A 21,011-nucleotide genomic window follows, 5' to 3' on the forward strand; every position below is an offset into this window, starting at 1 on the left:
AGTAAACTCTGGGAGCTGGTGATAGATAGTGAGGCCTGGCATGCTGCAGTCCCTGGGGTTGCAGAGAGTCAGACATGACTGAACGACTGAACTGAAGTTGTGGCCAACTTTGTTTTATCCATCCCACTCCTGAACTCATTATTCACTTTTTGTAATGCAAGTCCCAGATATCATGGAAACCTGTAAATATTTCAGCATCATGCTCTAATAAGAGATATGGCTTTTTTAAAAAGGCACCATTTGCTCACACTTAAGAGAATGAGCAAGAATTCTCGGATGTGAAAAACTGAGTGCATATTCAGATCTTTCTGACTGTCCCCCAAATATCCTGCCCTCCTCTCCTGCACCACAGTTTTTCCTGGCTCCCTAATGCTTGGATATCAGAGGTTCGAACATTAGGGATACAGTGGGGAAAAGGCATATTCCCTGTGTGGCTTGCAGGATCTTAGTTCCCCAACCAGGGGCTGAACCTGCGCCACCACAGTGAACATGCCTAGTCTTAAACTATTTAGCATTGATGAGTTACTTCATTCATGTCCGACTCTTTGCGACCCAATGGATTGTAGCCCGCCAGGGTCTTCTTCCACGGGGTTTTCCAGGTTAGAATTCTGGAGTGGGTTGCCATGCCCTCCTCCAGGGGATCTTCCCAACTCAGGGATTGAACACAGGTCTCCTTCATTGTAGGCAGATTCTTTACTGTCTGAGCTACCAGAGAAGCCCTGTTGGTGCTATTATTTTAGTGGCTAACATTTGAGTCCTGACCTTATGTCAGGTCCCTTACTACTAATGCTCATAGTAATGAAAATATATTGGGTATTTACTTTGTGTTCATGCCTAGACTAAGCATTTTAACAACAAAGACAACAATAGCTAATGTATTTGGGGCATTTCCCATGTGCCTATCTGTATGTAAGCATATTAAAATGATGACGATCATAATAATAATATTGGCCAATACGTACTGGGCATTTGCTGTGTCCTTGTGCTAAGTGTTTAAGGATATATAACAACAATGGTTGTTGTCATTTACACGACATGTAATGGCCACTGACTACATGTAAATGGTCATTTACTACACGTTGGTCATTTACCAACATGTCTGGTCATTTACTACTATGTAATCCTGTCATCATAATAGCAGGTAATATTTTCTAAGACCTCATTCTATACCAAGCACTGAGTCAGCATGTTATTAATAGTAATATTAGTCAGTGTGTGTGGACAGCTTACTGTAGGCCAGTTGGGTGCCACGTGCCTCCTGCACATGATCGCACTGACCCTCAGACAGCTCAGGTTTATCATCTGTATTGTTCAGAGGAGGAAGCCAAGACTGCCAGGTGTGCCGAGCGATCAAGGGGCAGAGCCAAGTCTGGACTCCAGGTCTCTCCGACCCTCAACTGTGCTCTTCACTGCTGGGCTGTGCTCTCTGCCGGGGACACTGGTTTCACAGTTGTTGCTCTCTGGGCCCGTCATGAGCATCAGACATGCCCATCGCTGACTCCAAGCATCTCCTTCATACCCATCCTCGCTGAGCCAGCCCCTCAGCCTCCGCTCCTCTGGTCCAGCAGCCAGACCTAAATTTCTGCCTGCTGCAAGCCTCCACTGTGCCCTGTTCTGATCGGCCAGCCTGGGACGGGGCTGCTCACCTGGCCTCCCTCCCCAGGTAGGAGACGTGGTCTAGCTGATCTGATGCTCCCCCCACTGCAACTGCAACAGATCAGGGCATCTTTGCTGCAGCCCGGCTCTGTGCCCTGTTGGGAAGGTCTGTGGTCTTCGGGGCGGGGGACAGTTGGGCTGTCAGAGCCCCCTAGGCACCTGTATGGACACCGGAGACCCTCACTACTTCCCCTTCAATGGGGCCATGGCTCACTTGCAAGATACCTGCACCTACCACCTGGCCCATTCCTGTAGGGATTCTCCTTTAGCGTGGCTTCCAACAGGACCCTCCGCAGATCACACATGTTCTTCCTGTGCAGCAAGGAGGAGAAGCTCAGCAGCTGGAGGCTGAAGACCTGTGTGACCCTGAAACGGGGGCTGCAAGTTCAGGTGAGAGGGTGGACTGGTGAGCCCCACACTCAGTGCTGTCCAGGCCGATCCCTCATCCCACCTTCATGCCTTTAAGTCCATGTGGTCATCCATCCATCAATCCATATAACCATTCTTCCATACAATCCTCCTCATTCCATCCATCCATCCACCTTTTCATCCATTCATTTATCCACCCATCCTCTACCCCTCCATCCTTCCACCAATCCCTCTATAAAACTTTATTGAAACTCCCCTGCATCAAATCATCTCCAGTGTATAGCACACCACTGATTCATCCATCCCTCCATCCTTCAGTTCATTCCTCCCTCTATACAGTCATCCTTCCATCCATCCATTTATCCACCCATTTTTAAATCCATCCATCAATCATCACTCATCTATTCAACAAAACTTTACAGAGACTTTGTGTCAGACCCTGTTCTAGACTCTGGGGACACAGCTGAGATCAAAACAGACAGGTCCTTGCTCCCCTGGGGCTCACATTATAACAGTGGGAGACAGACAGTAAAAATAAATACACGTCAGATGGTAATAAGTCCTAGAAAAATAAAACATGAAAGGAAGATTGGGAGTCCATGTGTGTGAGGAGGGGATTACAATTTTAAATGGGGTGAATTCCCTCTGGCTTCCTGTGGGGAAAAGACTATTATTGTGAGCGGGAGGCTGATGTGAAAGGCCTGGCAGGATGTGACAGGGGTTGGAATCAGGGCAAGGATAGGATGGGGTGCGGAGACGTGGTGGGATTTTGAAATATTTTGAAAGGATCAGATGTGGGGTGAGAGAGAGGGCGAGGTCCAAGATGACTTGGTTTGGGGCCTCCGTATCCTGAAAGATGGAGTGGTCTCTGCCTGAGATGCAGAAGGTGGCGGGGAACGGGGCTCAGATTTGGACACTTGGAGTTGGAGATGTCCTTTTCTTACTGCTCCCTCCCTTTCCTGACACCTGCAACACTGGGCGGGGGGAGGAGGTGGGGGGAGGAGTCAAACCCTGAGCGCCCAGGTGGGCAGCAAGGGAGTGAGCCTCCCAGTGTAGCTGGGCCCCGGGGCTTATGTGTGGTGGGAGCAGGGCATCGCGGTGCTGCAGGTGGGTACCAGCTCCCACTGCGTTTCAACAGCCTCAACAGGCTATTCCTGATGGTGCAGCCTGAGAACCAATGGCAGGCACTGGGACCGTCTCTGTAGCCTCTGTAGCTTCAGGGGTTATCCTGGTGATGCCAAAGTGCTCCCCAGTGGGGTGCCCACCCCTAGGGATGCTGACTTTGACAGCGCCTGGCAGACCCAGGGTAGCCGGCTTGGCTGAGTGGCCACACAGGGCCAGGGAGGCCTGGGTTGGGGGAAATGCTGGGCTGGGGGCAAACAGCAGGCAAGCAGGGGATGCCTCAAGGACAGACGACTGAAACAGAGGCCACTGATAGCAAACACATGGTGCTCCTTAGTACCAGGAACGACTGTTGTACCCATTTACAGATGAGGAGACTGAGGCACAGAAGGTATTTGCCCAAGTTCTCACAGTAGTAAATGATAGAACAGGGAGTAGAATCTAGGCAGCCTGGATCCAGAGGCCTTGATCTTAAATACTCCATGCTACCACCTCACCAAAAGGAGAAAGAAAATCCTCCCCCTCACCAAACCTTTAGTCCTGAGATGCCCCATGCTGCAGCCACTAACCTCATGTGCCATGTAAATTTAAATGTAAATTCATTTAGGGACTTTCCCGACAGACCAATGGTTAAGATTCTGTGATTCCACTGCTGGGGGCATGGGTTCGATACCTCATCAGGGAACTGAGATCCCACATGCTGCAACGTGTGGCTAGAAAAAAAAAAAAAGGAATTAGTTTATATTACATTAAACCTCTTGTTCCAGTCACACCAGCCGCATCTCAAGTGCTCAGTAGCCACAGGCTTGAAACCAACAAGACTACAGAACTACAGCCACCCTGAGATGAATAGGTTGGGATTTCTTTTTTGGCCACACTGAGCTGCATGTGGGACTTCCCTGACCAGGGATCAATCCCGTGCCTACTGTAGTGGAAGCACAGAGTATTAACAATTGGACTACCGGGGAAGTCTGGGTTGGGTTTTTTTTTCTTTTTAAGTTTATAAAACTGTGCCAGGAGCAGACAGGGACTGGAGGACTAGGGCTGGCAGAGCTGGCCAGCCAGGGGATAGGATGTGAGGTTTGGAGGTGGTCGTGCTGAGTCCCTGTGACCCCTACCCTCCCACCAGCTGTCAGCAAGACACAGGGGGCCTGGAAATCTGCCAAGGCTACCAGGCAGCTCTGCAGAATTCTGGCAAACTGCTCCGGGCCCTTCACCAAGTTCCATGGCATGAGGACCCCCTGTCCTGCATGCAGGCCTGCGTCTTTGACCTCTACCAGTAGGCCCTGGCACTGCATGCTGTGTGCCTCACTGGAGACCTATGCTGAGCCCTGTACCCAGTGCAGTGTCCGCCTGCCTGAATGGCGAGACATCCTGGGTTGCAGTAGGTGCCTCTTCACTGCTGATGAAAACCTCACCCCTTGGGCAGCTTCGATGTCCCCTTCCTTGGTCTCCCCCAGGGAGACCCTAAACCCTGCTCCCCAGGATGGCCACCCAAACCTCAAACCAGACTCACGGACCTCCCTGGGGGTCCAGTGGTTAAGAATCCATCTGCCAATGCAGGAGAGATGGGTTTAGTCCCTGGTTTGGGAAGATCCCACATTCCACGCGGCAACTGAGCTCGTGCTCTGCAACTGAGCCTGCACTCTGAAGCCTGTGCTCCACAACAAGAGAAGCCACTGCAATAAGACTCCCGAGCACCGAAACTCAAGAGTAGCCCCCACTTGTCTCAACTAGAGGAAGCCCAGGCACAGCAACGAAGACCCAGTGCAGCCAAAAATAGAAAATACATTAAACAAGGTAAGGTATTAAAAAACCAGAATCAGGGCTCCTCTCAGCCCTTGTTCTAATCCCCACTCCCTCCTCTCTGCACTTCATCCTGAGTCATTCTCATTGCTCATCACCTGCCATGCTTTTTAAGCGGCCCATGGGTGTGATGGTAATAAACCGCATGAAGGAAAAGCGCTAGCCCAAAACAGTGGTGACCTAGGAAGTGTCCCGAGGTCCAGCCCTGCCCTTTCCCTGTCCTGCAACCATCCTAGGTTTTCCCCTCTGATTCAGGGGTTTCAGGGTGGCACCCATCCCCTGGCTGTTTGTGTCTAGCCCACAGCCACTGTGACTTCTTTGGGACCCCGTGCCCAGCCCCCTGGCCAGCCTTAACTCCTCCGTGCCCAGAGCCTGCCCGTGCACAGTGGGCTGTTTCTGCCACGAGGGCTTTGGCCTGGAACTGGGCAGACGAGTGTTGGACCCTCACTGTGGCTGCCGCCTGCAGGCCAGCTACAGCCCTCTGGGCACTGAGGTTTACCCATGGCCACCTGTGACCAGAGGTATGTGTGCTACAGGTGTAGACCCCCCTTTGAGAGCCACTCCTGTGCCTGTAGGTCCCCAAACTGTGCCACCAGCCTGAGGTGTTGGGGGTTGCCACCCCATGTACCGCAGGGTGCTGTGGCTCTAGGGAGACCCTCACCCACGCACCTCCAGCGGAACCCACCACCAGTGTCGAGGGCCTGGCCAGGGGGCACTGACCTCAGCTTGCTGCCACAGCACACCCCTGCACCATCTGGGTGTAGGTCAGGCATCAGGAGCCCTGGGGTCCCACGTGGGCTCAGCAGGTGGGTGTGGAACTGGCAGGGTGGTGCTGGCACTGTTGGAGGGACAGCTGGGGGCAGTCCAGGTAGGCATCAGCCAACTTGCAACAAGCATGGGTGACAGCAGCCTGACAAAAGCGTAGCCCAAGGGTGTCCCCTTTGGAGATGGAAATACTGGGGTTCTGATGCCCTTAGAACTGGGCAGACAGTCCCTGCCCCAGCCCTGCACTTCAGAGATCCCACTCTGGCCTCCTCTGACTGCACCCTCTCCCCACGGGTGGTGGAGTCCCAGGCCCTTTGGGACGTGCCCCCTGGAGCCTGCTACCCAATCCCCTCCCTGACCCCCTTCTAGACCTTGCTCCCGAGAATGGACCATGCAGCAGCAATGAGCACAGCCAAAGGCCCCCTGCAGGAAGGGTGAGACCAGATTGGACTGAGAGAGGGGCAGGCTGGATCATATGAACATGCAGGACCCCTTGCAGCTGGGTGAAACCAGGGCTGGAAAACAGGAGGTGGGCCAGGGGCAGCCTGTGCTCGGGCATCATTTCCTATCCAGGGATCCTAAGGTGTCACCTGGCCTTCGGCCATTAGGAAGGTCCTGGTGTCAAGGCAAGAGGCTAGAACATGTTCCATTTGGCAGTTTGGCAGCCTGAACACAAAGGAGTTGTGAGCCTCCATTTACATGGCTGTTCTGGGTCCACAGGCTTCCCTGGTGGCTCAGAAGGTAAAGGATCTGCCTGCAATGCAGGAGACCCTGGTTCAGTCCCTGGGTTGGGAAGATCCTCTGGGGAAGGGAATGGCAGCCCACTCCAGTGTTCCTGCCTGGAGAATCTCATGGACAGAGGAGCCTGGTGGGCTACAGTCCATGGGGTCCCAAAGTATTGGACACCACTGAATGACTACCACTCTGGGTCCACCTTTTGGGTCCACCTTTTGGGCCCACCTGGAGCTCGTCGGTGCTCTAGCAGGCAATGGGGCAAACTGGTGAAACGTGTGCTGCTGGACCTGGAGGCCTGAGTTCGAATCCCACTGTGCCATTCGCTAGCTATTGAGCTTGGCCTGGTGACCTTACAGTCTGTGGTTTGGTCTTCTCATCTGTAGGAGGAGTGATAATGGTGCTGTGTGCATTTTGGTGGCCAGATGTGGGGTTTTCCACACCAGACAATTCTCTTTGGACACCGACTGGGTGTCTTCGATTCAATTCAGTTCTGACACTCTCTACCTGGGTCAGCAAACTCCACAGGCTAAAGGCTCAACCCCTGAAGACTATCCCCACTTTAGATGCCAAATTAGTGGGGTCCCCATGTTACCCACACTTCTGTCTAATTTGGCTTCAAATCAGGGGTTCCTACACCCTCTATCCTCAGTTTCAATAATTTGCTATATTGGTGCACAGAACTCAGGGAAACACTTACATTTACTGGTTTATTATAAGAAAGTAAAAGTGAAGTCGCTCAGTCATGTCCGACTCTTTGCGACCCCCTCGAACTGTAGCCTACCAGGCTTCTCTGTCCATGGGATTTTCCAGGCAAGGGTACTGGAGTGGGTTGCTATTTTCTTCTCCAGGGGATCTTCCCCACCCAGGAATCGAACCCAAGTTTCCCGTGTTGCAGGCAGACGCTTTACCCTCAGAGCCACCAAGGAAGCCCCAAAGACACAGCTGAACAGCCAGATGGAGAGGCGAGTGGTACACAGGGTGAGGTCTGCGGAAGGATCCCAAATGTGGGTGCTTCTGCCCTTGAGGAGTTGGGCTGTGTCTTCAGCGTGTGACTGTGTTCAGCAACCCACAAGTGCCCCCCTCCCAAAGCCTGTAGTTGAGGAAATTTTATGGCTGCTTCACCAGGTAGGCGTGATCAATCATTAACTCGATCCCTAGCCCCTCACCTCTCCCCAGAGGAAGGAGGTAGGGATGGGATTGAAAGTTCCAAGCTTCTAACTATAACAACAAAAGCTCCTGATCTTGGCTTGATTTTTCAAGTGACCGGAAGTCATCCAGGAGCCCACCAAGCATTGCCTCGTTAGAACAAAAGACACCCCTAGTGCCGCGGGAATTCCAGAGGATCTAGGAGCTCTGCATACCAGGAACAAGGGTCAAGGACAAAATAGGACGAAAGACGCTCCTGGCACCCCAGTCACTCAGGAGATACAAGCGTTTTAGGAGCCGTGTGCCAGAAACTGGGGGCAGAGACAACAAACAGCAAGTCCCCTACATATGAACCTTCAAGTTGCGAACTTTGAAAGATGTGACCGTGTGTTCGTATGCCCAGTCACGTAAGTTTGTTCTATCTGAGCAGACACTGTTAGCTTTTGAGGCATAGGACCCGAATGTAGAATGGGACTCAAAGTTTGCAGCTGCCATTCAATGCAATCACGTGCTACCATGTCATCTATGACTCGAACAGAAGAGCTACTACCCACACATCACCAGGTCATTTTTCCCAAGAGGGTAGATAGAATTGAACCCAGCAAGGAACCAGAACCTGGGCCATCAACATCAGGAGTGAGTGAAGTTGCAGCTTCCCCCACTCTCCTTTTCTGACGATCCTTCAGCTCTACCATCTCCCACTTTGTCTCCCTCCTCCAGTCAGTAACTCTTCTTGCCTGTTCACTCAATGCCAGCCCGTATGCCAACTGTTGTACTGTACTACTGTACTATTCAAGGTTCTGTACTGTAAGGTTAAATATATTTTCTTGATTGTCTTTTGTGCAAGAAGATTTATAAACCTATTACAGTATGGCACTATATAGCCCACTATGTTATTGGGTACCGAGGCTAACTTTGTTGGACCTACGAACAAATTGGTCTTAAGAACACACTCTTGGAACGGAACTCATTTGTGTATAAGGGACTTACTGTATGTATTTCTGAATGTGTCACGAGTGCCTACCTGTATGAGAGCATTAAAAGGTGTAAATTTCCTAGGACAGGGTATTTAGTAAGGGGATAAAATGTTTGATAAATAAATAAAACATAACTGCAAGGGCAAACCAGCTTCCTAGTGGTGGCCTGCCCCCCACCACAGGCAGAGTAAAATGCAATCCTTAAAACTCCCAAGTCAGGTCACAGAGGTCCTATCGCAAAGCCATCCCATGGCACTATCTTACCTGGGATATAACTGTGATCCATGTGACCCCCACAAAACAGGCCTCTGAGACCGCTCTGACTTTATCTTCTCACACTTGCCCCCTTACTCACTCTGCTCCAGCCACACCAACCTCTCTATTGCCCTTCCAACACCTAGGCAGCCTCCTGCCTCAAGGCCTTTGCACTGTCTGTTCCCTCTGCCTGAAACACTCTTCCTTGAGAGCCTCACATAGCTGATGCTTTCTTATTCTTCATGTTTCAGCTCAAATGTCACCTCCTCTGAGAAGCCCTTCCTCGCTAACCCCCATTAAAGGAGCCACCTCTCCCAAGTCTCTATTATAATCCCCCATTTTCTTTCCTTCAAAGTAATTTGTCAGCATCTTAAATCATCCCTTCTATTAATCACTTCTCTGTTTCCTGTCTGTGTTCCTCTTGACTGGATAAGACATCTCCAAGGGCAGGGACTTCATTTATTTTGTTGAATAAATAGACAAAAATCCAAGCACAAAAGTAAACTTCTAGTACATCAGAAACTACAGAAGATACAGTTTGTCCTGGAGACAAATTAAGCAAGAAAGGAGACAAGAACATGCAGTGCGATATTACACTTTAAGACAGAAGGCAGGGAGGCACTGGGGCAGAGACCTGCAGGAGATGAGGGAGGGAGTCAGGTAGACACCACAGGGAAGGGAACCAGGCAGAGGGAACAGCCAGTGTAAAGGTCCAGAGGCTAGAATGCTGCCAACCTCTGGGGCAGGGGGGCAAGGGGGTGAGTGAGCGATGATGAAAGAGGGGTGACAGAGGCTGGTTTCATAGGGCTGCACAGGCCATGGGGAGGAGTTTAGACTTTATCTGAGTGTACTAGGGAGCCATGGAAGGGTTTGGAATAAAGGAAGGACAGGATCTGATTTTTTTTTTTTTTTTTTGCCTGAAGCAACAATTTATTTGGTGAATGAACAAACAAGAAATGTTCTCAATTTACTGCAATTATAATTTCCATTTCCAGTTTGCTTTTATTCTTATTAAGATTAAATTCCCTTAATTTGATTATATATGAAAAGATTTTCTGAACATGTGGCAGGGTAGGGAGGTGAAATTGCCTTTTGTACCTTTTAGTATTTTTATCGAAGGTTCTAAATTAGACTCGGGACAAAGTACGAACTGAAAACTTTGGGCATAACAATTAATGCTTTTGAAAGCAAGTTCCTGGAAAATAAGTTTTGAGTAATTTTTTGAATAACATCTTTCAGGATCTGACTTGTGGTTTTTAAAGGATTCAGTTGGATGCTACGTGGAGAGCAGATCATGGGGACAGAAGCAGGGGGCCCTGGGGGGCTGGTGTCTGGGCAGGACTGCCTGACACAACCTGGGTGTCCGGGTTCCAGGCTGGCCTACCCTGTGATGCTGGCTGGGGGCACACTCTGAGCCTTCTCTCCATCCTCAGCCATCACAGTCCAGGTAGCCCCCGGCTTCTCTGTGGCCTTCCATGAATCCCACGTCCTCTGAGATCTCCGAGATGGCCGGCACCTTCTGTGGCCTGGCCGGGGACTTTCACACGGGTACTCCGTACAGCTCCCGTAGCTCCAACAGCACGTGGTTCTCTGATACCCACAGCTCCGCCGTGGGCCTACACCCCTCTGTATCCACAAGACACAGACCTGACAAGGCAGCCCTGGTCCAGGCCTTCTGCAGATTGCTGGGCACCTGCAACGGGCCCTGTAGTGAGGACATGGAGCCTTGGGTCCACGTGGAGAACTGTGTCCACGAGCTCTGTGCCGCACGGTGGTCGGGGCAGACTTGTGTGCTGTGCTGAGGAGCTATACCCAGGAATGCCAGGAACCAGGCCTCCCGGCGCAGCCCTGGGTACACCTGGTGGCCTGCGGTGAGTGGGGATTGCCAGGGGAGGGTCCTTCTCAGCCTGCTCTCACCAGCTGGCCCAATACCACCTCCAGGAAGTCCTCCTAGGTCAATGCCGCTCAAATAAAGTCACTGTGCACCCTGCTGGTAACTGTCCCCTTGAAGAAGACTGCTTCATTAAAAATGATGGCAGACATCGAGTGACATCGAATCAGCCAGGATAGTCTAGGTTACGCTGCAGTAACCAAGCCACCTGACATCTGCATTCCTGAACATGACCAAGGGTTAGTCTCTCTCCTACAAATTCCACAGAATAGTCCAGGGCACCATGCAAGTCCATTTCCATCCTGTCATACCACCCTGGTCACAGGTGCGCCCCCTCACTCTTCAACCCTCACCTTGGAAGTCATAGCACTTTGGCTAGATCGTGTCGTGATTCCCTCCCCCCGCCCCACTCCCCTACGAGAGTGGGGCTGGGATGGGGCAGCACGTGGGCGTTCAGTGACCATCAGTGACTCTACAATATGCATTAGCTCATTCAGTCCCCATAACAACCTGCCAAGGGGAGGGCTAGAATTACCTCTGTGTTATGGATGAGGAAGCCGAGGCACAAGGAGGAGTTTCCGTAACTTGGGCGAGGTCACTCAGAGTCAGCAAGATGCGTGTTGCTTTGATTCCTGCTCTCCTTAGGATGAAGTGCCAGCCCTTGACCGAGCACCGGAGCCCTCAAGTGGACTGACACTCCTGACCCCTGACAGCTGCCCGTCACCTCTCTTTACACTTCTGATGTGTGTCTACATCCGCCAGGCAGTTTCTTGCTGCTTCTTCGGGGCTCAGAAACCCAAATGCCCAAGGAGCCAGGCAGCAAATGGCTGAAGCAGATGTAATGATGAGGGGAGACCAGGAAAATGTGGGAGGGTGTCCTTCCTACGGGGTTGGTGCTGCACTCACCAAATGATTGTTGCTAAGTGGGAGTCCGGGCTCAGGGGAACCCAGTCGCCCTCAAATTCCAGCTCTGACGCTCAGTAGTCATATGACCTTGGGCAAGTCACTTAACCTCTCTTGGTTTCAGTTTCCTTATCTGTGAAAGGGGGTGATGAAAGTCCTATCTCCTGGGATTGTTGTGAGGTGTGGGCAGCATGCCATATGAAAAGCAAGCTCCTGCTCTCTGCTCAATTATAGGTAGTTCTTTTGACCAGTGAGATGATAATGACCTTGCATAATTTCTGGCTAACTCAGTTTTCTTCAGTGAATTCAGGAAAAGAATATTAACATTAGTTTTCCCTGAGGAAACACAGAGCAGAGCCTGGTGTACAATAAGTGTTCAGGAAATGCTATTTCAGACCATCTTCAGGAGGTAATGACCCTATCATCATATACATGATTATCTCCAACATCACCTCCATTATGATCATTACCACCACTGTCTTCCTCTCCATCACCATGATCTACACCATCACCGTCACCATCATTGGTACCCTCATCACTATCACCACCACTACCATCATCACCATCACTGGTACCATCATCATCACTATCACTGCCACTACCATCATCATCATCATGGGTATCATCACCATCATTATCACCACCGCCACCATCATCACCAACATCATCACCATCATTCGTACCATTATCATCACTATGGTACCCTCATCACCATCATCACCACTACCATCATCACCTTCAGAGGTACCATCATCATCACTATCACTGCCACTACCATCAGCAGCAGCATGGGTATCATCACCATCATTATCACCACCGCCACCATCATCACCAACATCATCACCATCATTTGTACCATTAACATCACTATGGTACCCTCATCACCATCACCACCACTACCATCATCACCATCAGAGGTACCATCATCATCACTGTCACCACCACTCTCATCAGCGTCATCAACGTCACCATCACTGGTACCATCACCATCATCCTCACCATCACATTATCATCATCACCATCATCAACAACATCATCCTCACCATTACATCACCTCCGGATGATGCCTCCACCTTCTTCCCTGCCCTATGACCTGCCCTTGTCCCCCTCAACTCTCTTTCTGCCCCCTTGTTTGTCTTCTGGTTGGATGTATTCCAGAACAGTAATGCTGGGCTAGTTACTAACCCCCATCCGTCTTCCTCCAGAGCTGGCTTGTCCTCCCCACAGCCACTTGAGCTCTGTGGCTCCTCATGTCCCAGTTCCTGTGCTGAGCCCGCCCTGCCTAACAGCTGTGACACAGGATTTGTGCTCAGCAGCACTGATGGCATGCCCCTGCCCCCTCATGCAGTGCAGGGCAGCTGCTCCATGGCGGGGAGGGGGCAGGTACCACCTGGCTGGGGAGCACTGTGAGCAGTTTTGCCACTGTAAGCTTTCCACTTGCACTGCTCCCCCTCCTCCTGAGGGTCTGGGCATCTTGGGGTGCCACCTGCTCTCCCCATGCACGTGCCAGGCCTTCGAGCACTCGAACATCACCACCTTCGATGGGAGGACTGCCGAGTTCCCAGGAATTTGTGTTTCTGTCTTTGACAAGTCCTGTGGCTCCTTCAGCTCATTGCCCTTTTTCAAAGTGGAAGATGGGAAGGAGAACAGGTCCATTTCAAAGATGTCTATCCAAGTGAATGAGATGCAGATTTGTTTACAGAGAGAGGATATTGGCCTGGTTGAAGTAAGCACTCATTGACCCCCTGGAGACACTCAAACTGATTAAGCTAAAAGAAATGCTTTGGCTCAAACTAAGTAAAAATCATGTGACATATCCTAGTGAAAGTGCAGTGATTCTGGGTCCACAGAATTTTTCTGTATAACAGTTTTGTTGGTTTTATTTACAATTAACAGGAAATATTATTAAAACTAACTCAAACAGGTAAAAATTTAAATTGTATAAAATTCCAGAGGGAGAGCAGGCATTGCTTGATCAGGGTGCAGACTCTGTTTATCAGCATTTCTCTTGGCTTGTGGTCCTCCATAGTGTTAGCTTTGTCTTCAGGCTGGCTTCCGTGGTGGTGGCAAAATGACTGCCACTTCCAGGTCTCAAATGTGCTTCCTCCACTGTCCATAACAAAACCTAAATCTTTCCTACCCTCAACTATGAAACAAAATTCCTGTGCTTCACTCTAATTGGATCCCACTGAGCCAATCATTGTGGTTCAGGGATTGTCTTAAGCCTATCCGGCCCTAGCCTCAGGAGCTGTAGGTAGGAGAGGTCCCACCAACACTCACAGCGGCTCATTGCAGAGAGAAGGGTGCTATGGAAGCCCACTCCAGTGGGCTCCTATTTCCAAACCAGTATTTCTTGTTACAACAATCTTAAAAAAATGTAAATGCCCTGGAAAACCTCCCATTTGAGACCTGAGACTTTTGTCTGAAACCCACAGGGGTGGATGTGTTTTCCATGCCTGAGGGCCCCTGCCTACAAGAGTTCCATTGTTGCCTGTTGGAAAACACACAGCTGTGCCCCTCCCACTACCCCCCCCCCCACCCAATTTCCAGGAAAGGAACCCCTTTCAGAATTAGTCATGTTGTCAGCATCCCACACAACAACCCCATTGAATCCAAAGGGCAGCCTACAGGGTGAATTCTATTTTTAACCCCATTGTATAGATGGGGAAACTGAGGCCCAGGGAGGAAGAATTGCTTGCCCAAGGTCATACATGGAGAAAGAGATGGAGCTACGATTTGAACCTAAGCTTTGAACCTCTGCTCTGAGTTTCTTTCCTCTCCATTTGTGGGTTTGTGTGCCTCCTAAATGTGACCTATTTAAGGAAAGGGAGGTACCTGATTCATCTGTTATGGGGCCTGGGATGTAGTAACTCTCAAGAATGATTTTCAGGTGGTCCAGTGGTTAGGACTCAGTGATTTCACTGCCAAGGGCCTGGGTTCGATCCCTGGTTGGGCAACTAAGATCCCACAAGCCACGAGGCCAAAACAACAACAAAAAAAAAAAAAAGAGGGGGGGAATCAGCCTCAGTTAATCTTCAGGACTTCCCTGGTGGTCCAGTGGTTAAGGATTCGCCTTGCAATGCAGGGGACATGGGTTCAATCCCTGGTTGGGGAACTAGGATCTCACAGGCCTCGGGGCAACTAAACCCATGTGGGGTAACTACTGAACCCGCAACTACAGAGTTCTTATGCCACAATGAAGATTCTGCTTGGTGTAACTAAGACCCCATACAGCCAAATAGATAAATAAATAAAGTATCAAGCTTAAAAAAAAATAGTTTTCATTCATTCACTCAGCACGTATTTATTGAGCACCTATTATGTACCAGACTTTGTGTTTAGTGCTAGAGACTTACAGGAAATGGAAGAGCCTAAGAAGGCCCCTTCTTCCCAGAGCTAACATTACAGAAGTGGAAGGGAGAATAAATATAACCAATAAGTGTGTAACTATTCACTATGGCAGGAGGTGACATATGCTAGTGCTACAGAAAAAAAAAAAAGAGAGAGAGAGAATAGGGTGGGGTGCGGTGGTTTCCAGATGGAAAAAGTAAGTGGTTTTAAATCAAGTAGCCAAGGAAAGCTTCATGAAGATGGTGACATTTGAGCAAAGCTCTGAAGGAAGGAGGTGAGGGGAGTGACCCACGTGACATCCGTGAAAAGGGTGAGTTTGGTGGTGAGAACAGCAAGTGCAAAGGTCCTGGGGCTAGAAAGGCACCTCGTGGGTTGGAGGAGCAGCAGAGCTGTTAGGGGGAGGCACACAGACTGAAACTGCCCACCCTGGCCGGGCACCATAGTAACTACTCGGCGTGAGTTATTTTAAAGCAGGAGGTCCTGGTAAGGATCTTGGAACTAATAAGTCACAACCAACTGGAAGAGTTTAGGAAAGGTCAAAAGAAGACCCCATGTGTCCTTCTACCTCCCAGAATCCTTTTCGTTGGCATCCATCTTGGCTGAGCAATGCGTGCACCACCAGGAAGAACCCTGAGTCAGAATGACTGGCCAGAGACAACCGGGAAACTAATCCTATCGCTGTAAAACCTGGGACTGCGAGTCAGGTGGCAGAGCAGTTCTCCTGGGTTCCCTTTGTCATGCGAGTGTATGCTCCTCGGTTCTTTGTCTCATCACAACAAAAATTTGGAGTGACGGACATTAAAGCCCCTTGGCGGGTCACAGCTCTTGGAGGACAAACCGTGTTATGCTCTTAAATAAATCAGTGTTACAGCTCTATTTATTTAGATAATAGCAGGAAAATCCATCTTCGAGGCGTGAGGACACGTCGACCCAAAGACGCGAAGAGAAGAGCGCCCCATCGCGCGGGGGGGAGAGAGAGAGAAAAGGGAGAGAAGAGGGCTTTGGCTCCTCTTTTTATATGTTTCTCTGTCCCTGGGCCTGTCTTATGTAAATTGGGCTTAGGCAGGAGCATTGTTTGTTTTACCTGAGGTTCTCACTCCGGTCCTCGGACCTTCCTTTGTTCTATTTTCGCGGGCTTTCCCTTCCAGGTCTTTTAGCCACCGCCATTTTGGACTCTTTTTCCCTATTCTAACTACCTAACACCTTACCCTCATGCTCTCCCCGCTGAGCGTCCCTCTCCAATTAAGTCTCTTGCTTTATGAGCACGTGTGTCTCCTCAGACAGTTCATTTCCAAGCATTAGACAAAAGTCCACTCTCGGGCCCTGGAAGCAGCAATAGGGTAGCCAGTGGGACTGGAGCTGAGGGAGTGAGTGAGTGAATAAGTAAGGGGTTGAGGGTGAGGAGAGGTGATGGGGAGCCAGGTAGGGGAGTGACTTACAAGTTGTGGGTCCTGGCGAGGATCTGGCTTTTGCCAGGAGAAAGATGCAGCCAGGGGAGGGCTCTGAGCCAGGGGAGCCCTGATCTGACTCAGGGGTTCACAGGTACCCTTCTCTGAGTGTGAGGAGCAGGCTGTAGGGGTTGGGAGGGAGAAGGGGGACCAGGGAGGAGGCTGTGTGATGGTCCAGGAGGGAGAGGATAGAGGCAGGGCCAGGGTGGGGGCAGGAAGGGGAGTGGGGTTTGGTTCTGGCAGTCTTCTCTGGTGTCTAATTCCCTCTTCTAACCTGCTGTCTGTTGTTGGGACCCTCAAAGTTATGTGGGGCCCGTGGCCCTTTTGTCACCACTCCCCCTGCCCCCCACACACAGGGTGTGGAGCCAGACAACCTGCCTTGGAATCCCAACTTTGACCCTTAAATGACTTGGGAGCTGACTGCACCCCTCTGCACCAATTTTCTCCACTGGTAGAACAAGGCCTGCCCAGCAAGTGGTGAGTCCTGCAGCCACACGCTGCAAGGTTGTTAGTTGACAATAGAGAGGCCGTTAGCAATAGTAGGTGATGACTCAGGGATGTACAGGGGCGTGTCCTTGGCTCTCCGCACTGCCTTCTTGGATGCCAAGGTGCAGGGGGAAGGGGGATGGGAAGGCTGAGATGTCAGGGCCCCTGGTTGCCAGCGGGCTGCCTGGTCAATGCCTCCCCAGGGCCGCGGGCACCGGCCAAGCTCTTAGAACTGCAGACTCATTTCCCTGCATCTGCAGCCAAGCAGGAGCCTATCAGCCCTAGAATCTGCCTCAGAGCCTCAGGGGTCCCACCAGGCTGGGCTGGGCAGCCATGGCAGGGTGAGGCAACCACAGCTAGGGAGAGGCAGAGCAGGGTGCCCACAAGTCAGGGAACTGATCCGAAAGAAGGAAAACGAAGCTATTGGGGGAGGGCAAAAAATGAACACAGGCTTTTATCTAAAAGGGGAAAAATGTGTGTGTATATATATTTAATGTATGTATTTTTATTATATATATATAAATGGACTTCCCTGGTGGCTCAGTGATAAAGAACCCACCTACCAATGCAGGAGACGCAAACCCTGGATTGGGAAGATCCCCTGGAGAAAGAAATGGCAACCCACTTCAGTATTCTTGCCTGGGAAATCCCATGGACAGAGGAGCCTGGCAGACTACAGTCCATGGGGTCGCAAAAGAGTCGGACACAACTTAGCAACCAAACAAAGAACAAATATACATAAATACATGATACCCAAAGTTCAATTAAATTCTGTTTGACATGTAGATTACCCAATTCTGAATTTATTTTTTCCTCCATTCTTTTGCTGTTGTTTTTGACCTTGTGTCTTATCGTTTTGTGTAAATGTTTATTTCTGAAAGTTTTTTTTTTACTGATTTCCCCCAACTTTTCTTTTGAATTATTTTTAACTACAGAAAAGTTACATAAACCAGTACAATGAACCCAAAAACCCTTCAGAGAGATTCACTAATTCTTAGTAGTTTGGCTCATTTCCTTTAGCTCTCCCTGTCTCAGCCCATGTTTATGATTTCTTTCTGAGCTCTTGCATCTCAGAAGTCTTCTCCTGCCCCTTCCACGTGCAGGCATTTCACAAGCCTCGGTTTCTTCCGCTATTAGTTGCCTGTCAAAGGCTTTTCAGGAGTAAGTCACAAAATAAGACCAGGCTTTTTGCTAATCATGCCTTTTCCCCTGACAGCAGGCAAACAGCCCTGGAGATCTTTCCTGCGTGACCACTCCCATTACATTCCCCAGGGATCCACCACCTGGACGTGTGTGTCCAGGGTCAGTGCTGAAATAGTGGTCACGTAGGCAGAGGGTGGGGCTCAGATGGAAGGTGATAGGAGCAGGCCTGGGGCCGGAGCAACTGTGGATCACCCACTGCCTCTCTTCCTCCTATGGAACCTCCTATCAGGGGAAGATGGGGCCAGGGTCACCCCGAGAAGACAGACCTGTCCCTCCAACAACTAGTGTCAAGGAGGGATGTGGTTCAGTTAAGCCAGATCTTCCATGAGAAGCCTAACACGTAGCTTGACGTTGAAATATCCTGTTTAAATGTTGGCAACGATAAATAGTTGCAATACTTTTGGAACTAAAGCAAACATGTACAATAGTTGGGTTGGCCCAGGGACCGCCAATTTGAGATCCTCATTTCAGGGACAGAGACAGGCTGGGGGGAGGCTGCAGGGTGCCCCCCTCGAACACCCAGTCCCCTCTCACACGATAACCCCTACTCACACTCAGGACCTCTAGCCATCAGCCCACACCGTCACCCCCAGAGATGAGGAAACTGATCCAGGCCCATCAGCAAACGTGGTCTGTCTGCTCACCTGCCTCCATTAGCAGCGCTGCCCTCACCAGCCCCACCTCACTCCGGAAAGACCTCTGTGATGGTGAGGGGAGTCATAAGAGTTCCTTTCTCTTATCATTTAAGAAATACTTCATGAGCACCACTATATGCTCTATGTATAATTCAGATGAAAATTGGGGAGGGGGGGAGCTGATGTGCCAGCAGAGGAGGCAGATAATCAAAAAAGCAAAGAGAAGTTTCCTGAATATGCTTTGAAGATAGATAAGTCAAGAGGGAACAGAAGGACTTCCCTGGTGGCACAGTGGATAAGAGTCTGCTTGCCAGTGCAGGGGACATGGGTTTGATCCCTGGTCCGAGGAAGATTCCATATGCCATGCAGCAACTAAGCCTGGGAGTCCCAACTACTGAGCCTGTGCTCTACAGACCATGAGCTGCAACTACTGAAGCCCAACGGCCTAGAGACTGTGCTCCACAACTAGAGAAGCCACTACAAAGAAAAGCTCACACACCGCAATGAAGAGTAGTCCTCGTTTGCCTCAACTAGAGAAAGCCCGCACAAAGCAATGAAGACCCAACACAGCCAAAAATAAATAAATGAATAAATAAATAAAGAAAGGAATAGAAAGGGCAAGGGTGGAGACTTTCCTGCTGGTCCAGTGGTTGGAACTTCGTCTTCCAACACAGGGGGTGCAAGGTTCAATCCCTATCAGGAAGCTAAGATCCCACATGCCTGGTGGCCAAAAAACTGCAAACATAAAACAGAAGCAAATATTGTAACAAATTCAACAAAGACTTTAAAAATAGTCCACATTAAAAAAAAATCTTAATGAAAGGTGGCAAGAGGGTCAGGGACGCCCACGTCTTCAGCCAGGACTTGAAGAGGGTATCAGAATGAGCTCTTACCTAGTGACAGGCAGAAGAATCCTAGGCAGAGGGAGCAGTTGTTGCAAAGGCCCTGAGGCAGAAGCATACTTGGGGAGGGAGACGGGGTGGCAGGTGGTGGTCCGTGACCCTTCCCCAGTTTGCCTAGTCCCTAGGATGGGGACTCACTCTAGTGACCGTAGGGCCTGATCCAACCTTGGACACATTTCACTTACTCCACAGAGTGTTAGGGAAATTAAAAGTCAGTTACCAACATTTAAAAATCAAGAGGTTTCATCCTAAAAATCAATGTTTCTGGCTTCTTTTGGTGGGAGATGACATCTGAGAAACTCAGAGTGCAGATCTCTCTCTCTCACACACACACACGCGCGCACGCACACACACACAAGAGTACAAACCTCCAGGTAACAATATGTGTGTGTGTGCTCAGTTGCTTAGTCATATCTGACTCTTTGCAACCCCATGGACTGTAGCCTGCCACCTCTGTCCATGGGGATTCTCCAGGCAAGAATACTGGAGTGGGTTGCCATGCTCTCCCCCAGGGGATCTTCCCAGGGATCGAATCTAACTCTCTGTGTCTCCTGCATCTCAGGCAGATTCTTTACCACTGAGCCACCAGGAAGCCCATGAGTCACCCTGTCTGGCACCTCACGTGACTCCTGGAGGCCAGGCAGACAGCAACATGCCCACAGCCACACCCCCAAAGTGGCAGGACAGGACCTGACAGTTCCCACTTTTCTCCCATAAGTACTGAATTCTCATGTCACAGGGAGCAGCTCCACAAAGCCCCAGGAGGTGACATTCATCTGTCCATGGGTATCTCTGATCCCAGGCATCCCCCATGACTCCGCGGTAAAAAAAGTCTGCCTGCCAATGTAGTAGACTCAGGTTTGATCCTTGAGGTGGGAAGATCTGCTGGAGAAGGGAATCTTCTAACCCACTCAAGTATTCTTGCCTGGGAAATCCCATAGACAGGGAAGCCTGCTGGGCTACAGCCCACAGGGTCGCAAAGAGTACACACACACACACATAAACATACTTGTATATAATCGTACATGCATAATGCATACACATATATAAATAAGTAGACACACTTTCAATATGACTGAAGTCAAATCAACCTGGAAGACTCATCCCCCAAAAATTCAAACCCCAAAGGATGCAAGTGATTACATGCACTCCACTCCCTGCAGGTTCCCCAGGTTCTCATTGTTCACATCTTTTCCAACCACACAGGGGTCTCAAGTCCTGCCTCTCCCTGCCCTAAGCCCCAGCCCCAGCCCAACACCCACTTGGATGGGGCACATTCTAGTCCAGCCTGCTTTGGGTATAGCCTTATAAACATCTGTCTATCCAAATGCAAGGCCACGTGATTAAAGCTTCAGGGAACG

Source organism: Dama dama, chromosome 4 (assembly GCF_033118175.1).
Source record: "Dama dama isolate Ldn47 chromosome 4, ASM3311817v1, whole genome shotgun sequence".
Lineage (NCBI taxonomy): Eukaryota > Metazoa > Chordata > Mammalia > Artiodactyla > Cervidae > Dama > Dama dama.